Here is a 20,489-nt window from a genome sequence, read left to right on the forward strand (position 1 = left end):
TTTTAGCATTGGTTTATGCCCAAACTCTGGCGGTTGCATTCTTTAATTTAAAAAGGTGCTGGGGTGCCTGGGTGGCTCAGTTGGTTAAGCACCCAACTCTCGAGTTTGGCTCAGGTCACGATCCTGGGGTCGTGGGATCAAGCCCTGTGTCGGGCTCCACCATGAGTGTGGAGCCTGCTTAAGAGTCTCTCCCCCTCTGCCCCCTCCCCCACGCATGTACTCTCTCTCTCTCTCTCAAATTAAAAACAATAAATAAAAAAGGTGCTGGCCGTGCCCTGTCCTTCCCTCCCTTACAAATACCCTGGCATCCAGGAATTTGGCAAGTCCTATGGCTCATCCAAGGGGTATGGCTGTACCAGGAGAAATCGTCAGATACCAGGGAGGCCACAAGTCAAGGGACCGTATTGTCTCCTGTACTCGCATGGGTCAGTGGGGGAGGCTGGACAGGCCACCTCACCTCCCTCTGAGTTCGTTAGTCTGGTTGGAAGTAGGTTTATCACACCTACCTTCCATTTCTAATGTTCTGTGTTCTAGTTGTCTACCTTTGACAAACCAGCCACTGAGTAAACCCACCCTCACACCCCATGCTATGTTAGCCAGGACTCCTTGGATTAAAAGCAACGTCTACCACTCAGACGGGAAGCGGAACAGATTGGCTCACGTCACCGTGACGATCAGGGGAAGCTTCCTTCAGGCACAGCTCGATCCAGGGCCTCTACAGGTGACACGGGACAGTGTCTCTTCCCCCATCTCTCAGCTGGACCCTCCTATGTCTTGGCTTCAATCTCAGGCACGTTTTTGCTGTTGGGCTGGAAAGCTGACCTCTGGGAATCGCAGACACACCCGATGCTTCCTGATCTCAGAAGGAGTGGGGTCCTCCCCCCGCCCCCCATAGGTGCTGCACAGACCTATGCAGATCCAAGGGAGGGCTCCCATCGGCTGGGCAGGGGTCATGGGCTCCTTTCCTGAAGCAGTAGGTGGGGCCCCCAGGCAGCTGTGAGTCGACCAGAACCTACCTCATCAGCTCACGGCCGCAGGGCTTGTGGAAGCCGCCCAGGTTGGCGGGATGGGTTCGGGGAGAGCAAGAGGAACTCCAGTATTTGCTCCTGGAGAGGAATGAATCTCACGTCCCTACAGACCAATCCACCGGGGCACGGTTTGCCCGGGGCTGGGGAGGGCCTGCAGGCAATGCGCCACAGCCGCTCTTTTTTGACAGCCACGGGGAGCTGCCGCATTTGTGTTTCTTGTGCGGGTCTGTTGGCACTTTGAGCAGCCGAGGCTGAAAATGTTGGATCCCCGACCACAGTGATGCTCTCACTGTGAACAGCTGTGGACTGTGTCCGAAGGGTCGGAAGGCGAGCTGGCCTGGGGGCCATGGGGACCTGCCTTCTGGGCCAGCCCCGCCCCGCCCCTCGCCCCGCCCCCGGCCCCGCCCCGGCCCCGCCCCGGCCCCGCCCCGCCCTGGCTTGCTGGGCTGTCTGGAGAGGATGGCACTTTCCCTGGGCCTCGGCTTCCGCACCTGCCAAAGGAAATCCGGATTCTCCAGCGCCACTGCTTTACGTGGCTGCGGTTAAAGTACGGTGGGCTGCAGCCGAGGGGCTTTGGTGGCCATCAACAGAAACCACCGCAGGCCAGCAGCAGCCAAGGGGGTCTTCACTGGAAAACTGTCAGGTAGAATCTGGAACAAGAGGACGGTTGGCGAAGGGCAGGAAGCAGGGGGGGCTGCAGGGACCTTGCGAGCCGCACGGCTGCTGGAACAGGAACCCCGGTGACGCCCACCCTTGTGTCTCAGGCAGATCCTGAACTTGCCCTTGTGAAGGCAGAAATCTTGATGGGTAGTTGCAAGGGGACTGTCCGCCCAGGGGGTTGGATATTGTGTAAGAGGGAAATATAGGGCGGTGGGTGCTGAGTGATCGCACACCCTTCACCACACGGGGGAAGCAAAACGTCCACGTGTCCGAGCGCCTTTGTCCATCTGTCGACGGGACAGCTGGGTGGTGGTGAATCAGAGACAGGTTTGGGAGGTCCAGGGGTCCTAGTTCAAACCCAGCTCTCCAGTTTACTAGCCGGCGTGTCCCTGAGCCTGTGGTGTGACTTCTCTGGGCCTTTTGCTCCCCTCTGTGAACCGTGGCGGATGGTAGGAGGCTTGGGTGCTCGGGGGCTGTGTTGGTGCTCACGCACTGCGGTGTGCTGAATAACGCGGGGCCTCCGTGTCCTGAGCCCCGGAACCTGTGCGTGTTACCAGCACAGATGGGAGGAAGTTAGGGATCCTGAGATGGGGAGCTTCTCCTGGGCTATCCCGTGTGATCCCAGGGCTCCTTAAAAGAGGGAGGTGGGAGGGTCTGAAGGAGAGAAAAGTCGAAGTCGTTGCACTGCCTGCTCTGGAGACAGAGGAGGGGCCACCAGCCAAGGAAGGCAGGCACCTCTAGGAGCTGGAAAACACAAGGGGACAGATTCTCCCCTGGAGCTTCTGGAAGCAACCAGCCCGGCCTACACTTTGATTTTAGACTCGTGAGATTCATTGCAGACTCCGACGTCCAGGACTGCAAGATAGCACGTTAGTGTTTTTTTGTTTGGTTGGTTTGGTTTCTTTGTTTTTTAATTTTTTTAATGTTTATTTTTGAGAGAGAGAGAGAGAGAGAGAGAGAGCAGGGGAGGGGCAGAGAGAGAGGGAGACACAGAATCCGAAGCAGGCTCCAGGCTCCGAGCTGTTACCCCAGAGCCCAATGCGGGGCTCGAACCCACAAATGGTGAAATCATGATCTGAGCCAAAGTCGGACGCTTAACAGACTAAACCACACCAGGCGCCCCTGCGTTAGTGTTGTTTTAAGCCAATAAACTTGTGGTAATTTGTTACAGCGGTACTAGGAAACCAACCCCCACTCCTGGAGCTTGCTGTCACCTGCCCCCAACACTTCTGAGACTTCAGGGCACCGTGGGGGGAGAGGGACCTCGCAGCAGGGTCCCAGCCAATGTCACCCCCCCCCCCGCCCCTTCTCCCGAGGAGGCTTTGAGGGTCTGCAGAGAAGCAAAGACCACAGACATGAGACCCCACCCCCCACCCCGGAGTTGGGGCGTTGATGAACCATCAGGAGGTCTGAGCCTTTGCTACCCTCCCTGTTGCTCAGAGTCTCTGGGCGCCTCCTTTTTTCATTCACTCGTTCACTCCTTCATTCATTCGTTTTTCTGGCCTCTTCCTTTTGCAGCCTGGCGAGGCCCGTGTGCCTGCCTGGCGGACCACGAGAAGTCTGGCCTGCGCCTCCCAGGCTGCAGGCGGTCCTCGCTTGTCCAGGCCGAGGTGCTGGTGCCACAAGAGGCCCGGCCGGGGCCACCCGGTGGGGACGCGGCTGCAGGCTGGGTGTCAGCCTGTTGTTTCCACCCAGGACCACAAGCCCGCGACCACACCCTGCGTTCATGCCGCCCCTCTTCTGCGTGAAGCATCTACTAAGTTGTGCTTCTTGGGTTGCAGTAACAGTTGACTACCGGCGACGTGGCCTCTCTTTCCGGCCGCTTGGTTCCTGGAAGCTGTGGTCACCCCCACTGATTGCTTTTTGCCTGCCTTGCAAAGAAACGCTGGACGAGCGCCCAAGAAATGTGATTGCTGTTCTTAAGGGAAAGTAGCTTGGATATGGCTGCTCTGGGTCATTGAGCACGAACTCGTGCTCTCCCCACCCTTCTTTGTAATAAGTTGGTGTTCTCTGGCCGGATCTCCACGGGGCCTGTCCCTCCTGGCTGGTTTGGCAGGTGCACAGAAGCCCCCCCTCTGGTGTGGCATTCACCCCTTGGTGCTAGCCATAGAAATAAGACCCTTGGAGGGTCCTGCCGTCACAAGGCTCCGAGTCCAGAAGGGGAGACAGACGAGAAGAACCGGGTGGTCCTGACACAGGGAGGTCACACGTGCTGGGCCCGAGGGTGGCGGCACGCAGAGAGGCCCCTGCCCACGGAACACGGTGGCAAGGAGCCCTCCGAGTGGGGACAGCGCCCACAGGTGGTGTCTCAGGCCTCACGACCCGGCTGGGTGGGCTTGCCCTCGTGACCTCGGTGTCAGGTGTGGCTTCCCAGCCCCCTCGCCCAGCCCTTCGCCTTCCGTCTGGGGGGCGGTGAACGCAGGCGGCCTGGAAGCCGAGCTTTTCGTCAGATGACTTTTATGTCATTTTCAAAAAACTGATGAGTGCCTCCTGGCCGGGTCCCGGTTTGCAAAAGGAGGCTGTGATTAGGGATGTGAATAAATTGTAATACACAGATAATACCGGCATGTAATTACTTGGGTATAAGAGAATAATTACACGGGTAATTACGCTCTGTAATGGTGAGAGTTGCCCGCTTCACAACCCGTGCCGTTCCTAACAGTGGCAGGCGCGCCCATAAACAGATACCTAAGGACAGGGCCACGATCCGAATTCTAATTGTCATGTCATTACAGAGCAATTAAATAGTTATTTGTCCCATAGAAATCAGCCATTCCGTGTCCTCCACAGTCCTGCCACACTTTTAATAAAACGTGGCCATCTCCCTCATTAGGAAGGGCGTAAACACCTTCTCTCCCCGAGAGCGAGGACCCACTTGAGAGGGGGCAGGTGGCGCCCTAAGGGTCCTCTGCAGCTTTGCTTCTTGGGTTTCTGACCTCAGAGTTGACCCGGTTTTCCGTGCCGTTGCTTGGAAGATGACGATTCCCAGGACGGTGTCTCTGGGCCACGGGGCACCAGCATTTTTCCGGAGCCACAGGTGGTTCCTGTGCTGGGACCCAGACAGCGAGGGCCGCGGGACAGGGCTCCCCTGTGGGACCCGCCGGTGTCAGCCCTGCCCCCAAGGCTCCCAGGGTTCCCGAGACACTGTGACAACGCAGCAAAGATAAGCTGCCGGAGGCCGAGCCCATGCCGGGAAGGGAGACTTCCCACTGGGTCGGGGGCTTGTGAGAGACAGCAGCCCTGCCTCCCCCGAGGGGCCGGGAAGACCGTCCATGAACTACCCGGTCGGGTGGGCATCTCCGTGAAGGCACCCTGTTCCCAGGGGCAACAAACTGACTTTTCTCCCCACTCCAGCCACTCCAAATGCCTAGTCCCTACAGCCCATAGGGCGGGGAGACGGGTGTGCGGTCCCCCAGCAGTGGGTGAAGGAAGGAGGCGAGGAGGAAGGAGAGGATAGTGATGGAATACAGCTCCCTGAGAGAACAAGGGAAGCAGCAGGGGGCTGGTGGGGCCCGGCACAGGTGCAAGACCCCAGAAGTGTCGGCGACAGGGCCGAAAGCCACCGTGGAAGCCGGAGACGGCAGAACCGCGGGGGGAGTGCATCCATGGGGCGAGGGCGAACCCGGGGCGTTCTCACAGACGGGGTGGGTGAGAAGGAAGGTGCCGGCCGGAAACAGAGGGAGCCAGCCCGCCCGAGAGCCCGGGCGATTCCAGACCAGAACCGGGGGCGGCCGAGCCACAACCAGTGTCAAAGCGGGTCCCGCTCACCAGATGGCAGAGGGGCCCTCCGGAAGCTGAACTCACATTCTGGATTTTCTTTCTTTACTCGTGATGGGAAAAGGAGCTGGTGATCTATCTCAGAAAAGAAAAACGATTTGTAAAGGGAGGAGAGTCAGGCCAGTACAGACGTGTTTTCAGTGTCACGTTTCGAAATACTAAAGGAGACTTTGGGGTCTGCACACAAGTGTGGGGAAGATAGGATCTCGGAGTTTTACATCCAACGCGGCTGCTGTTTGTTGTTTCCAGGAACGTGGGAAGATCTTCAGAAAGCAGAACATCCCAATCTATATGGCCAGGTACCTGTCTTGAAAGACAATGCCTTGAAAAGGTGTTGTGGCAGCAGAGAAATGGATTTTGCTCGGTGCTGGGGTGGAGGATAAGGTCTGGTGCAGAAGCTGACGGGGAGGACTGGGGGCAGGCGTGTCCCAGATGCAGCTTCAGTAGGGGTTGTTGTTGAAAAATGGATGGAAACCAAACGCACGGGTCAAAAATAACTCTTTGGAAAGGAAAACTCACCTTGAAATGTTGGTTACTGTGAATATAAAGACTATGATGTTGAGAGACAGGGCAGAGGCGGATGAAGCTGGGGAAGAAGCTTCTGGACTCCTCTCTACACATAGAGGGAAGTCCAAAGACAGCACTTTATGTTCCTTGTTGGAAAAATGTAAGTCGAAGAGCATTTTAAGGTAACCTTGGATGACCTTTCGTTCAATCCCGTTCGGTTCATTCCTGTGCACTGGAGCCATGCGGCCAAACACACAAGCACACGAAACAGCAAGGAAGTTTCTAGAACAGGGTCACAAGTATTAGACACAAACCACTCATGACCATAGAGTAGAGGTCCACTTCTTGCCCCTGATGTCCTGAGGGGAACACTCGACGTCCTGGAGAGGAAGGAACCGGACAGTGGGCACCAGACAGGGATTGCCCCTGTTAAAAAATACCCCGGAGGTTCTCACCTGCCGTATGCTCCCGATGCCGGAGGGTTGAACGCATTGAGCCCAGACTGCTTTGCAAAACAAAGTATGAAGGCTGTTTGTCACTGTGAGTGGGTGGGTCCATGCAGCAGTTGGAGAGCACACGAGTGGGTGACAGCATGCTGTTATTTCAGGGGTTATGAGAGGGAACCCCCCCCCCCATCACGTCCTCTCCACGCTGACCCACCCGGTCCCACCCCGTCTCCAAGAGTAGTTTTCCTAGGCGGTGACTCTGGTGCTAAATACGTCACTTAAGGTTCCAGGTCCCAAGGTAAATTTAGCAAACACCTTTGAAGTGGTTAGAGGTAGAATACTTAGAATATGTGGACGTGGGAAGATGGCACTTTTTTTAATAAACAGAATCATTAAATGTTATGGAGACGCATTTAAGGAGATGCCAGTAAATGCAGAACGTACTGTGTTAATGGGCGAGTGAGGAAGTCAACTTGGCAGAGAAGTCCATTCTTTTCAAATCGATCTGCAGACAATGCAGTTCTCTACCTTCAACACCAGTAGGATTGGGGTTGTTTTGTTTCGGTTTGAACTTGATGCGCTGATTTGAAAATTCGTATTAAAGAGCAAGGACGAAAAATACTGAAGAACGCGTTGGGTGCTTTGCTTTACCAGAAACACAGCAAGAATTATTACGCTGATCGGCATACCTGGCAAAGACAGACTGACCAGCGGGACCAAATCAAGTGCCCGGAGACAGACCCAGATGCATGCGGGGACTTCAGGCATGGCTGGTCGCTGGGAAGGGGAGGGACCTTTTAAATGGCACCAGGGCAACTGGTGACTCCCTTGAAGATAAATGAGCCTGAACCCCTGTCCCCCACCGCATAGCGTTCCATTCCCAGTGGATTAAACACTTACGTGTGAAAGGCAAAGCCACACAACTTTTAGGAGACAAAGCCGGAAAATAGTTTTATGACCTCGTTATAAGGAAGGATTTCTTCAACGAGGCAGAGATCAAATTTTGACGAGAAGGCAGAACAACTTGACTGCTTATACATGGCTTGTGGATTCCCCAGGGCACTTTGGACACCTGGCAGAGACACAAAGATTTTAAGTTAAATGCTGATGTAGGGATTTGCAGAGGTTCGTGGAAACCCAGAGGAGGGACATGTCGCTGAGAGAAACACTGCTGGCTGAGCTGGCCGCGCAGAGGAAAGCAGGAAGGATAGGTGGTAGGGCAGGGGTGCCCGAGAAAGCACGGCGACATAAACGTACCGGTGTGAGGGTGTGGGGGACAGGTGTGGGGGACAGGTGCGAGGGACACGAGGTGAGATTTCGGGGAGCTGTGGCATGAGGCTCAGGTGAAAATGCACGGAAGTCGTCACCGCCCTTGCCTGCCTGGAACCCTCCGCTCAGATGGCGGTTCCCTTGGCGAAGCACTCCGGGAAGCGGGGAGAGGCTCCGTCCAGGTGGGCGTCCTTGTTGGGCCTCTCCAGGAAGCCTGAGTTCAGATCTCATACACGCAGGTGACCTCCAAGGACCTCTTTGGGGTAAACATCCCCGTGTATGAAAGTGATGGTAATTGCATGAGATGGATCCTTCCAGAACCTGTGGCTGCGTGAGGAGATCACTATTAAACTGTCTCGCTTTAATGGCCGCTTTCCCAAGGAGTGGTTGGGTGCAGTCCGCTTCGAAATTGTCTGCGAGTGACTTAGCACGGCCAGCATGCCGATGACACTTCCTGGCGGAGGCCGCTCCCAAGGTGGCCCAGCACGACTCCTGCACACTTCCGTGAGCCGCACGGTCAAGTGGGGAAGGAGGGTCCGCAGCAGTCTGTCCAGCAGGGCCCGGGCCGATCTTCCCCCGGCATCGACATTTGGGGAGCGGCACCCAGTTTCCTCTCACCCGAGCAACTGTTTAGTGTTGGAGATAGAGAGGGGGGCGAAACAGATGCCATGCACGCTCCCGGTCCCCTGAGGAAACATGCCACCACGCCAAACAGATTGGGCAGAGGAAATGCACCAGGCGTCAGGGGAACGCGTAGCTTTACCAGTCACTCAGGAGAGGGTCGTGGGACATTTTCCCCGCAAAGGTGGCACTCCAGCCTAAGTCTGAAAGTCTGAGTCGCGTAGGTGAAAGAGCGGGGAGGAGATAGCAGGTGCAAAGGTCCAGGGGCCGGAGACGCTTGTGCGGAAAGCCAGCGTGGTGGCAGGCAGCTGAGGCAGAGCCCTGGTGGGGAATATGCAAAAGAAATAGATGAGAAAGAGTGTCATTCGCAGGGGGGCTGGGTCGGGGGTCCTGGAAACAGCTCATGTATCACGCACCCCACTAACAGCTTAACGTTTGACTCCCGAGGGGTATGGGAAGCAAGCTAGCACAGGGGTTACGACAGAGAATGAAGGGTTGTATTTCAGAAGGTCTACATGGTGAGGTGGGAGGGGATCCAGCCGGGGACCCCCTGCCGTCCAGGTGAGGGGTGACAGAGGTCTGCCCTGTGATGGTTGGCCTTCGGGAATGGGGAGGAAGAATGGGGCTCTCCCCCTGGAGGGGGAGGTGATGGGGGCAGAGTGGGTTTGTGGGACGGAGCGCCGTGAGGCATCCCGGTGGGGCTCAGGCTTGTGGCCCCGTGAGTGAGGGGCTCAGACGAGGGGCTGGGCCGCACCCAATCCTGCTGCACTTGTCAGCTAGAACCTGGGCACAGAGGGCTTCTGGCCGAGGGCACGCGGAAGCAGGAAGAGAAGGGGTGTTGGTCCCGTCACTCACGGGGGCTGAACTAGACGCTGTGCAAAGGCAGAGGACACGGGCCCAGTGCTGACAAGAAAACTCTAGATATGCTCGAAAGCATGCAGCCAGCGAGGCTCCAGAATGTGCTGTCTACCCGTCCACCCATCCGGCCACCTGCCTGTGTTCCCTCCCTTCCATCTACCCTTCTTCCCGTTCCACCTGGGCCAGGTACCCACCCAGGCACTCTCTGCTCAGTGGGGAGACAGGTGTGCAAATGTCACAAACTAGGGCCGTTGCCACAAGGCAAACGCTTCCCCTGGGGACACAGAGGAGGGGGCAGTTTAATCCGCCTTGTCTGTGCGGGAAGGGATTGGGTAAGAAGCTTCTCAGGTGAGGGCCCCAGGTAATGCATGGGGAGGGCGAAGGATCGGTGGAAGGCGGACCAGAAGGAAAGGTGCTCGGCAGCCCCCGGGGGCGATGCTCCGTGTGAGTCTGGCTCAGCATGGCGGGGGGGGGACCCACGAGCGGATAAGAACCGTCTGGCACGGATTTCCCAATGGTTTACAAGTAAATCGTGCTTCCAAAGGACTCCCAGGGACTTGAAACTGTATGTTAACCTTCTCACTTATATCCTTACAGCCGTTCATTCATTCAGGCCAACCAGCCAACCAATCGATAACTAATTGGTCACCTTTGCTAGAAAGTGCCCGGGGGCCGTTCTCTCTTCCTCCCTCTCACAATGATCTCAGGTTCATCGCCCCTTTGCAGGGGTGGAGGGGGAGGGGTGGGGTGAGGCGCAAAGTGTTCCTGTCTCTGAGCCTCCATGACTTCATCTGTAAATTGGGGCCGGTGACGCTATTCTGGGTCTCGTGGGATCCAGATGACGGAAGAGTAGCAAAGGCTGTGAATGCTTCTTTGGGTTTTATAGGCCGTGCGAGGGCTCGTTCTCTTTATCACACTTATTAAGTAGATGGAGATTAATCACCAAGTGTGGAGACTATGAGTCGGATTAACTGCTCTGGGCTAGATTCTGTTATCGGACGGATAATCACCTGTTCATCCGACGAATACTTACCAAGCGCTTTTCCTGGGTCAAGAACCTTGAAGAGGGGTCTGTTCTCCTACGTATGAGCCACTGGAAGCCGTGTGCTTTCCAGATGCTGCTGAGAAACGCACACGGGGTCCCTCAGATGCTCTGCGGGACGCGGATGCCCCTCACACACAGGGGCAGCCTGTGTGAGGCACCCCCACCCCCCGCGATAACCTCGCTGGGAACACGGAGGCTGGAATCCAGGTAAAGACCAACCACCGTCCGCCTCGTCCTGAGCTCTAAGCGCTTTGTATCCATTAGCACATTTCACGGCGCAGCGCCCATTTTGCAGATGAGGAAAATGAGGCTCAGAGAGGTGGAGGGACTTTCCTGTAGACGCGGGAAAGCATGAGAAATGGGGCTGGGGTCCGGCCAGATCAGCTCCACAGCAAAGCCAAGCCTCCCAGGCCTCCCGAGCATGGATACGCCCAGGAGCTTGAAGTCACGCAACCCGGCTCCGGAATATGCCGTCCGTGCATCCGCCCGTGCGGAGTGGGTGCTGGCGAAGGACGGCGCCTGCCTACCACCTCCCCAGGGCCGTCTTGGACGCCGTGATCCCTCCTTTGTCAGCCGGCCAAGCGACAGGAACCCTGAAACGGGAGACGGACAGACGAGCGAGTGCATTCGGGAACCAGATTTCTTTGCGCCAGGCTTTCTCCACCGTGACGTCGTGGACATTCGGGGCTGCGCAGGTCTGTGGTGTGGGGAGGGGGCTCTCCTGTGCACTGTAGGCTGCATCCCTGGCTTCTGCACTCTGGGTGCCAACAGCACCCCGCCCCCGCAGTCGTGACTTCCAACGATGTGTCCAAACATGGCCAGTGCCCGTGGGAGCCAGGCCACCCCCAGACAGAACCAGCGCTTTAGGCTGAGGAAGCCCCAGGTGAGTCAACAGGAGAAGGAGCCTGAGAGCCACAGGGAGGTCCCAGCTCCCCCGGCCTGGCGCCGTGACCCTGGGCATTTGACAGTGCTGTGAGGGCACGGGCTAACCTAATGGCGGTGCCCAGCCTGTGCCCGCTGTCCACCCTGCCGGCTGGCACTCATGCTGGGCAGCTACGGGTCTTGCCCGGGAGGCCGGCTTGCATGCCCGCTCGGACTCCCCTGCCAAACGATGCCCGTCCTGGGGCCTCTGGCTTCCCCCCTGGAGCCCACCCCCTGAGGTCCCTGTGCGGGCTGTGCTGGCCCCTCCCCATGGCCTAATCCCAAGGGCCTTTCCCTGCTCCTCCGACCCACCCTCCTGCAGCCCTGACCCACTAAATGTCGCTCCTCCTCAGCTCCCGATGTCACTTATCCTGGCCGCTCTACATCTGAGCCATGTATCCCTCTGTCTTTCGCTTTTCCGGTAACACTGAAGGCCAAGGGGTCTCTGGGGTGCCCTGCCCTCGGCCCTCACTCTCCCAGGCAGAGGCTCCCTCTGTCTGGAGGGGCCTCCCCCCTTCTCCTCGGCGCTGCCTTTCAAACCCGGCTCGCAGGACATTCTCCAGGAGGGCTTGTGGTCCCGGTGCCCACACAGTGCCCCATGCTCCCATGGTCTTTGTAGGGGCCTCCTCCCGCAGCCCCATGAACCCCATACAGACCCAGCCAGGCCTGGTTCATCCCTGGCTCCGGTGAGATAGCCAGGACCTGGCCAGGCCGTGTGGAGCTGGATTAAAGTGAAGGAGGCTGTGGACGGTCTGGAGGACACCCTGTGCCACCGTAGGGACCAGCGGTGACGTGGGGACCTGGAAGGGACAGACAGAGGACAGCCATGCCCAGAAGTTGCTGGAGCCCTGGCCGCTGAGGAACCACGCAGGACTTCGTGGAGGCCAGGCCCTGGGGGTGGGGTGGGGTGGGGTGGGGTGGGCACTCTTGGACAGGCAGGGGCCCCGATGATGGCGTCCGCAGAGGCCTGGATTGGACGACCCCCACCTGCACCGGGCGCTCTGATCCCTGAGCAGCTCCTCTGGCTGGGGCTGAGGGGCCACAGAGAGTGGCTCAGTACGAGGGTCCTGAGTTCGTGCCTGCTGTGCAGTCTTGGGTACCTCCTGTCCGTCCTGTGCCTCAGTCTCCTCGCCTATCACATGCGGATGACGCGAGTCCCCTCCCTTCAGGCGGTCACAGGAGACGGACCGGCTGCCCCGCAAGGGCTTAGCCCAGCAGCTTGTACCCAGTGCCCTCTCACAAGCGTCCATCACCGTCTGTGGTCAGGAGGTATGGCCCGTGGCCCTGCCGCAGCGGCCCAGAGGGCTACGGAGGTGGGGCTTAGTTCCCGGCCATTCTGTCTGGGAACAGGTGCAAGACTGACCGGAAGGGTCCTTTAGATGTATGTCGGGGACGTGCCCGCCGAGCCGAGGGCAGGGAGGCTGCTTCCGAGGCCGGACTTCCAGGGACACGAAATAGTCTGACAGGTGCTCCCATCCTTGTGGCTTTGAACAGGAAAGATGCTGGCCACCGAGCCACCAGCATGGCTTGTAATTACCTGCATTGATCTGCTTGTGCTGTTTCACTCATCCCTATCCACGATGGCCGGGGTGGGGAGCCTCAGGCAGACTGTCCCGGCTTTGGCGGTCTCTATTTATCCACCTTGGGCAAGGAGCCACGAAGAACATGCCATTATTAACGGGATGGAGGTGGAGACAGTGAGGCATCGATTTTCACCTGGAAGGTGATTTCTGGGGAATTCTTTGGCTGGAGGCAGGGTGGTGGGTGGGAAGAAAGAAGACCGCCTCTGCTGTTGTCAGACGGGGGCTGTCTCCCCTCCCTGGTGGCCTGGCCGGGTGCTTTCCCAGTGCCCCCTAGGGAAGAGCGAGGGAGAGAACACAGGGGCAGGGCTCTCCCGCACTTGCAGCCAAGTGCAAAGGACACTGAGGACCCATGGCGGGGGCGAGGGAGCTCTGGGCACGCGTGGCCTGGCCGCCACGACCGCTGTGCCCCCAAGACCAACCCCCGTCCCCAGCCCCCGTCATCTTCCGTGCCGCCCGCGCCTGCTGCAGAGGGGAGAAGTGTTTGCACATTTCATTCTTCTCTGGAGCTGGGTCCTTTTACGACGGGATAATGAGGCCATTAGCATGTTGGTAATCTCTGAGAGTTGGACCGTTTTTCCCTACCCACGGAGGCTGGTGTGGGTGAAAATGCTGCTTTGATAGTCAGAGAAATTGAGGTTTGCCGTGCAAGACGCAAGTAGAGAATTCTAGTTAGTGGCTTCGGAAAGCAAGACGGAGTTGGTGTTGGGGGTGGTAACTAACAGGCGGCGGCCGGTGGGGGGACAGTCCCTACACTTGAACACGGACTCTTTCTACCTCTTGCCTTCTTCCCTGCTCCCCCCATGAGCAGTGGAATGTCAGCTTGTCCCCAAAGCCCCCCGATTGCCTTGGGCAGTTCCAGCTGCACCCCCACCCCCAGCCCTGGCCCAGGCGTCTCCCAAAGTAACAGCTCGTGTCCACTAACACCTCCTCTGGGCGCCCACGGCAGCTCCTCCTTGTGGGGGCCTGGGTCAGAGTGGGGGCCTCATGCCATTTTGGGCAAACCCTCCCTGGTTTGATGTGGTCACATAGGGCCACGGGGGCCCGGAGCTGGAGCGCCACGTGGATCTGAGGCCAGGCGGGAACCCAGGGCTAGAACCGCGCACACGGAGCTCTTGAAATTCGGTTCATTCATTCATTCACTCCTTCACGCAACAACTGTTCCTACGGGACTTAACTGATCCGCACGAGGCACTCTGGTGGGTACTGGTGGCTTAGCCCCTGCCCCATGGAGTGACAACCTAGCGTGGGAGCAGGCATCGAGTGAATGATCACCGATTAATTAGAGTTAACTATCGATTCTGGTCGATTGTCACTAACTATTAACAGTGCTTGGTCACCCCCTGATGGTGTTGGGGAGGAGGTCAGGCGTCTGAAATCAGGCACGCTCTCTTCCTCAAGGCTCCAGCAGGAGAGTCTCCCTGCCTCTTCCAGCTCCTGGCGGGGTCAGCAAACCCTGGCTTGTGGCCACGTCTCTCAGTCCCCGCCCCTGACATCGCACAGCTTCTCTGCGTGTCTCTGCGTCCACGTTCGCCTGTTCCTGTAAGGACACAGCCAGCCGGTGGAGTAGAGCCACCCTGCTCCACTGTGACCACATCTTAACCAGTCCCGTTGCAAAGACCGGATCTCCAAATAAGATCACATGCTCAGGATGCAGAAGAGACATGAACTTTAGGGGGCACTATCTGACCCAATACACAACTCTTTAGAAACGTGAAAAGAATTCTTAGTCAGTTCCCCAGCCAGAATGGGCCACGGGCGAGATCCATCCAGCAAATGGCAGTTTGCCAACTCTGGTCTAGAGTAACAGGACGCCGTGGGTGGGTGCCCTTACTTCTGCATTGGTGGGGCGGGGGGTGGTGAGGGATGAGACTACAGGGTGGGGAGGAGAGAGAGGGGAGCCCACGCAGGGCAGGCTTGGACGCCCAGGGCTCCTTCTCATCCCTCTTTTCAGGGATTATGCAAACAGTTGCTGAGTCAGGGCCTGCCCTTAGGGAATGTAGCAGTCAACACCACGGACAACAGTCCCTAGTGGAGCCTTCCTCCTTATTTCCATTTTCTCAACAAGGACACACAGTCTCAGGGGGGGAAGTGACCTGCCTGGGGCAATTCTGCTACAACAGCAGGTACGGGAGGTGACCCCCACCCTGTCCCTCATTGTGTCTACCCTGCACCGCTCCCCACTGGCCAGAATGTCTCCCTGCTCTCAGGCTGAGCAAAGTCTTCTGGGGAATTATCTTCTCTGCAACTTGGGTCCTTCCCTTCCGGTTAGATGGACATCACTGCCGACTGAGAGGAGAAGCACGCCCCCCCAGAACTCCGGGTTGGAAGGGAGACAGACACCATCTGCCTCCCGTTACATCCTCCCGCTGACGGGAGACTCACCGCCTAGAATGCAGAGCTTGGCTGGAGGGTTCGGTACTACAAGGTCTAGCTTACGCAGAGCACATGTATTCCCTGTCCCCACATGAGCGCAGACCCATAAACAGTGCTGTCTACCTGTGGGCACTTCCGTGTTCCAGGCTCCAAAACGGTCCAGCCATTTACGTAACTGTGGCAATATGAGAGCCTGGTTGTTTTATGACAATCGCTAAGCAACGCAAGTGGGAACCATTTGGCTAAACTGTAAACAACCGAATTCCAGTGAAATGGTACTTGTTAGAAATTCCTTTATGAAACAAAGTGTCAGGTTAATTTATTCGATAACGTGTTTCTCTCTTGCTTTTTTTTTCCAAGTGCTTTCGCGTTAGCACAAGGTAGCCTGCCAGGGGACAATACAGGGAGGATGCTTCTTGGCGGGGAACGAGACCCCCGTTGTCCCCCTGCGCCTCTGAGACCTTGGCGGCCAGGCTGTGGCCGGGCGCGGTGTGGGCCGTGGGGCAGCCCACACCCGGCCTCCGCCTCTGCCCTCCGAATGTCTGGCTGAGGCCCGGACACTGCCAAGTCCCACGGCCGAGGCCGTGTGCCCATCTACGAAACGGAGATCATTCTGTCTCCTTCCCTGGGTGGCCCGAGGCTGAGAGGAGAGGAGACCGTGAAAACTCACACGGTGTGGTTCCTTAAACAGTCAGTGCTCAGCAAATGCTTTCCTTAAGTGCTCTCGGTTTTGTATTAGTGGGTTATTAGCTTTTGAGCGGTGGGAACGATGACTTTTTGCGTTGCTGTGCCTGGGGGACACAGGGCCGTCCCCAGCATGCGGGAGGCTTTCGGTAAATACCGGGCGAGTGAATGGACGCATCCTTCATCAGAGCGTTGGGGGAGCACCAGGCCATCGGCACCACAGCCTTCCGAAGCGCTCACACCAGCTCCCTGCTGCATCTCGGGCCAGCACGGGCAGGAGCCGGGGAGGTGAGCGCGGCCGGCCGGCCGTTTCCTCCCCGGGAAGCCCCAGCCCCTCCGTTACCTCCCTGCCTCTGAGCTGACAGCCAGGTGCCACGCGCAGAGCCCTCGCTGGGGTCCTCCTGGAGAGGCGTGCCCGCACTTCCGTGGCCCGGCGCTGCTCCCGGTCGGTGCCACATCCCACATCTCCTGGCCTCCCCGTGACGTCGTGTCCCCGCCGTGCAGAGGAGGAAGCCGAGGCTCAGAGAGGCGAGGCTCACCCAAGGGGACTCAGTGGGACCCTGGAGGCCAGACGCGAAAAGGCCTCGTTGGTCACCTCGACACGTGGGGACGCCCCAGAACGGCCGCTCCGTGAGCCCCCTAGTGGGTCACAAAGCAGGGGGGCCAGAGGCGTTGTGTTCATGCAAGGCTCGGAGAAGGAAACCCCAGACAGGAGTGGGGAAGGCCCGCTGGGCAGAGCCACGCGGGGAGTGTGAGAGAGAAGGAGCAGGTGTGGGCGACAGGGAGCTGCGTGTTCACGGACCGTCGTGTGCAGGGGGCAGCTTTCCAGCCACGTCACCCACGGAGACCAGCCCCCTCTGCCCGGCTCCCGCCCCAACAGGTGGTCCTACTGAGCCCCCCTGGGCCTCTGGCCCCCTCCTTCTGCCTGGCCCCGTGCCGCTGGGCAAGGTCTCGGGGACCCGGGACCCTGTTACCATCAACCCCGTTTCAAGACAGAATCTCCCGGCTCATCTCTTCCTTGAGCCCGAGGTGGCTCTCCCTTCCAGCAAAGGCCCTGTTTTCGGTTCCCAGGTCCTGCCCCGTCTTTCTCATCCAGCTCCCCTGGGGGGGGGGGGGGTATACTCTCTATGGGGGCAGGGTCACCTCCTGCTTCCGTGCCTCTGTTGGCAGTGGCTCCCTCAGCTCCCAGCCCCTGCCATGCAGGAGATGCTAGAGTAGCCTCATTCCCTGGGCCCCTGCGGAGAGGAGAGGGGCTGTTCTTGGCCAGGGCTGGACGGCAGGGATGGAGGGGGCAAGTGAATCAGGGAGACGATGCCTGGGCCTCCTCTGTTTTCTCTTCCTGCCCTCGAGTTGCACGCTGGCTCTGGGAGTCTTTCTCTGGGCTCCCTGCTGGTCACCAGGAGATGTCCAACACCAGCCCCGGGGCTCCCCCATCACCTCCTCCAGGAAGCCTCTCTCTGCCGCCTACTGTGGGGGCTGCCTCCCTGGATTCTGTCCCTCGACGAGGGTGTCGTCCGGCCCCAGGGGAGGCGGGCTGGAGGGTCTTAAATGCACCACCAGGCAAGGGGTCAAGCATTTCTTGTGTCCCCGTCTTGCTGTCTTCCGCAGCACCCGCCCCTGCCGCACTGCCTGCCCATGGCATAGCTCCAGGGACAGGCAGGAGGTGGAGGGGACTGAACGGGACAGGCGGGAGCTGGAAGAGGCGGGGGGAAGGCAGGAGAAAAGGAAGGTGGCGGACCCGGCCGGTGGCTCGCCGTCGAAACCTGTCCTGGGGTCCTGGGGCTTCTGTCATAAACCGCCACCAACCAGAAATCGATCCTGCCGGGCTCCCTCTGGAGCTGTAGAGCAGGGACCTTCCCCGCGTCCCCCCAGCTTCTGCACCACGCTGCCTTGCTGGCACTTACTGGCTTATAGAAACACCCCCCAAGTCTGCCTTGGCCCTCACACGGTCTTCTCCCTGTGCGCACGTGTCCGGATGTCCCCTTTTCATAAGGACACCTGTCCTGTGGGATCAGGGCCCACCCTAATGGCCCCCTTTCCACCTGATCCCCTCTGCCAAGACACCCCCCCATAAGGTCTGGCTCTGAGGTAGTAGGTTCAGGGCTGCGTGTGAATTTGGGCACATTGCTCATGCTGTCGTGGGTCCTGGGTGGTGGCTCTGACTTCACATCTGAGGACGTCGGACTTCAGGGAGACGAGGAGGCTTGTCCGAGCGCACGGGGGGAGGGGGGCTGGGGGGTGGGGGTGGGGCATCGGCGGAGGTGTGAACCCGCCTCTACCCTGCCTTAATCTGCCTGGCCCCAGGAAGCTCTTTGTGGAGGGGAACCCCCCAGCACAGTTACTGTTACAGCAAGTATTGCAAATATTGGATTCTAGGAAAAAAAAAAAAAAAGGAAGAAGCAAATGATCCCAACAGTTAAGAGAAAATACCCAACTTCCTGGCACACGTGGACATTGGGCGAGAGCTAACTTCCCTGCCATCTGGCGAGGAAGTCCCAGAGCTTCGATCTGGACGTGGAGCCCCTCACTTCAACACCCGCATCTATTTCTCACGTGTGCTGCTTCCTAGAGTTTTCAACTTCGCCACGGTTTTGGATTTACGGAGCAATTGTAAAGACAGCCCCTGGACACCTCCCACCCACCTTCCCCTGTTATTAATTTGGAATATTTGTCACAGATAAGGAACCGACACAGACGCGTTCTTATTCACTAAACTCTATTCCGTACCCAGACTTCCTCGGCTTTTCCCCAACGCCCACCTTCCATTCCGGGGCCCCCTCCAGGACACCCCGTGACACCTAGAGGTCCTGTCTCCCTAGGCTCCCCTAGAATGCGGCGGTTCTCAGATGTTCTGGCTGTTGGCGACCTTGATGTGTGTGAAGAGTGCCGGTCAGGTGTTTCTAGAATGTTCCTCAGGATTCGTCCGATGTTTTTCCTGTGATTAGACTGAGGTCATGGTTTTGGGGGAGGGAGACCACAGAGGTGAAGCGGCCTTCTCATCACGTCATCTCGGGAGGACGTGCTGTGAACGTGACCCGTCACCGTGACGTTGACCGCAGTCCCCTGGCCAAGGTGGTGTTTCCCAGGGTTCTCGACTGTGAAGTTACTTTTTATTCCCCTTTCCCATGCTGTGCTGTCTGGCAAGAAGTCGTTCGGGCATCCCCCACCTCAGGGAGACGGGAGCTGTGCCCCACCCCTTCCTTGAGGGCAGGGTGTCCATAAATTATTTGCAATTCTTCTTCACGAGCGATTTGTGCCGTCTCCTCCATTTATTTGTTTGTCCAGCCGTCTACTGATGTGAGGACGGACACATGACTATTTTATCCTTTGGGTTACATTCCAATACTTCCCGCTTTGACCACTCGGAGCTCTTTTGGTTGGATCTTGTCCCAGGGACACGCTCCCGTCACTGTGGTTTGTATTTTCTTTTTAGCACTTCCTCACTTTCTGGTGTCACAAGACGCTCCGGGCTCACCGGCTGCATTCCCCGCCCGGTTCCAGAATCAGCTGCTTCCCCCAAGAGCCTTGGTTCCTCTGTGAAGGACCAAGAGCAAAGGCCAAGATTGGGGTGGCAGGGAGTACCGTGACCCCCACACCAGCACAGGCGCCCAGCTCACGGTGTCCCGGTCATCTCACCCAGGGGCACGGGTTCCTGGGGGCATGGCCCACCCGGACCAAAACGAACGAAACGAAACAACATCCGAAAGGCCTATTTAGGGGCGCCTGGGGGGCTCAGTCGGTTGAGCGTCCGACTTCGGCTCAGGTCGTGATCTCGCGATTCGTGGGTTCGAGCCCCGCGTCGGGGTCGGTGCTGACGGCTCGGAGCCTGGAACCTGCTTCAGGGTCTGTCTCCCTCTCTCCCTCTGCCCCTCCCCCGCTCATCCGCTCTCTAAAATAAATAAATAGACATTAAAAAAAAAAATTAACTGTGAACAACCCAAGGTGGAAATCTGTGCGGAATTCAGAACATGTCGAACATCACCGTGTTCTCCTTGGGCAAAAAAGAATTCCACCAAGTGCCTCGGCTCACGATGGCACCCTGGGGTGCCCTGGCCCACAGTCTGGGAACCGTGGCACTCTGTAGTCGAGTATTCTCGACTAGATTCGGTCAGAGTGGCTGGTGTAGTTCATCGGTGCCCATAGGGGTGAAAGCTGTGGGGTTTCTCCTGGGGGGGGGAGGGTTCCACGAAGCCCACCTGCCCCCGCCTCCAGGGGGAGGGGGAGCAGAGCACTCTCTTCCCCATCAGACCCCCTCTCGGAACGCGACGTTACCACCCACCCATCCGGTCACCTGAGCTGCCAGGCTTGACCTCGGCTGGACACCCCCAGTCTCTGCCCTCAGAGCCCCCTGCCCCAGGGTGGCTGTCAGGCTGGGAGCCTCCTCCTGCTGGGTGTGAGGCTGGAGCTTAGAGAACCCATGTTGTACGGTTCCGTTTCACAAAAGTATTTTTACTCTCTACCGTCCGTCCCTGCCCACGTGACCCGTGTGCGTGCGAGTACACGTGCATGCGGTATTCCATCTATCACGCGTGGACGCGTGCGATAGATATATCGCCCCATTCGTAAAATGCGTGTGTCCTACATACACAAAAACATGATGCTCTTTATTTTGTGGAGATCTTAAAGGTTCTTCAAGGGCATTCGACTTCCTCAAGCCCTCCCCCCACCCCCACCCCCACCGTGGGGGGGGGCGGGACAAAGGACTCCCCTCTCTGCC

The 20,489-nt window shown here is 58.2% G+C and overlaps 1 protein-coding gene and 1 long non-coding RNA gene across 2 annotated transcripts in view; both read left to right on the forward strand.

The window, feature by feature from the left end:
* Positions 1-20,489, forward strand: part of SORCS2 (sortilin related VPS10 domain containing receptor 2) — a 276,069-nt gene that overhangs the window by 112,553 nt on the left and 143,027 nt on the right. The window lies entirely within an intron of this gene.
* LOC121038798 (uncharacterized) lies at positions 1,425-15,412 on the forward strand. The gene is made up of 2 exons (XR_005794514.1): positions 1,425-1,671; positions 14,667-15,412. It is a non-coding gene; the product is annotated as an uncharacterized LOC121038798 (long non-coding RNA).

This window comes from Herpailurus yagouaroundi, unplaced genomic scaffold (genome assembly GCF_014898765.1).
Source record: "Herpailurus yagouaroundi ecotype Mexico unplaced genomic scaffold, PumYag 28, whole genome shotgun sequence".
NCBI classification, from domain to species: domain Eukaryota; kingdom Metazoa; phylum Chordata; class Mammalia; order Carnivora; family Felidae; genus Herpailurus; species Herpailurus yagouaroundi.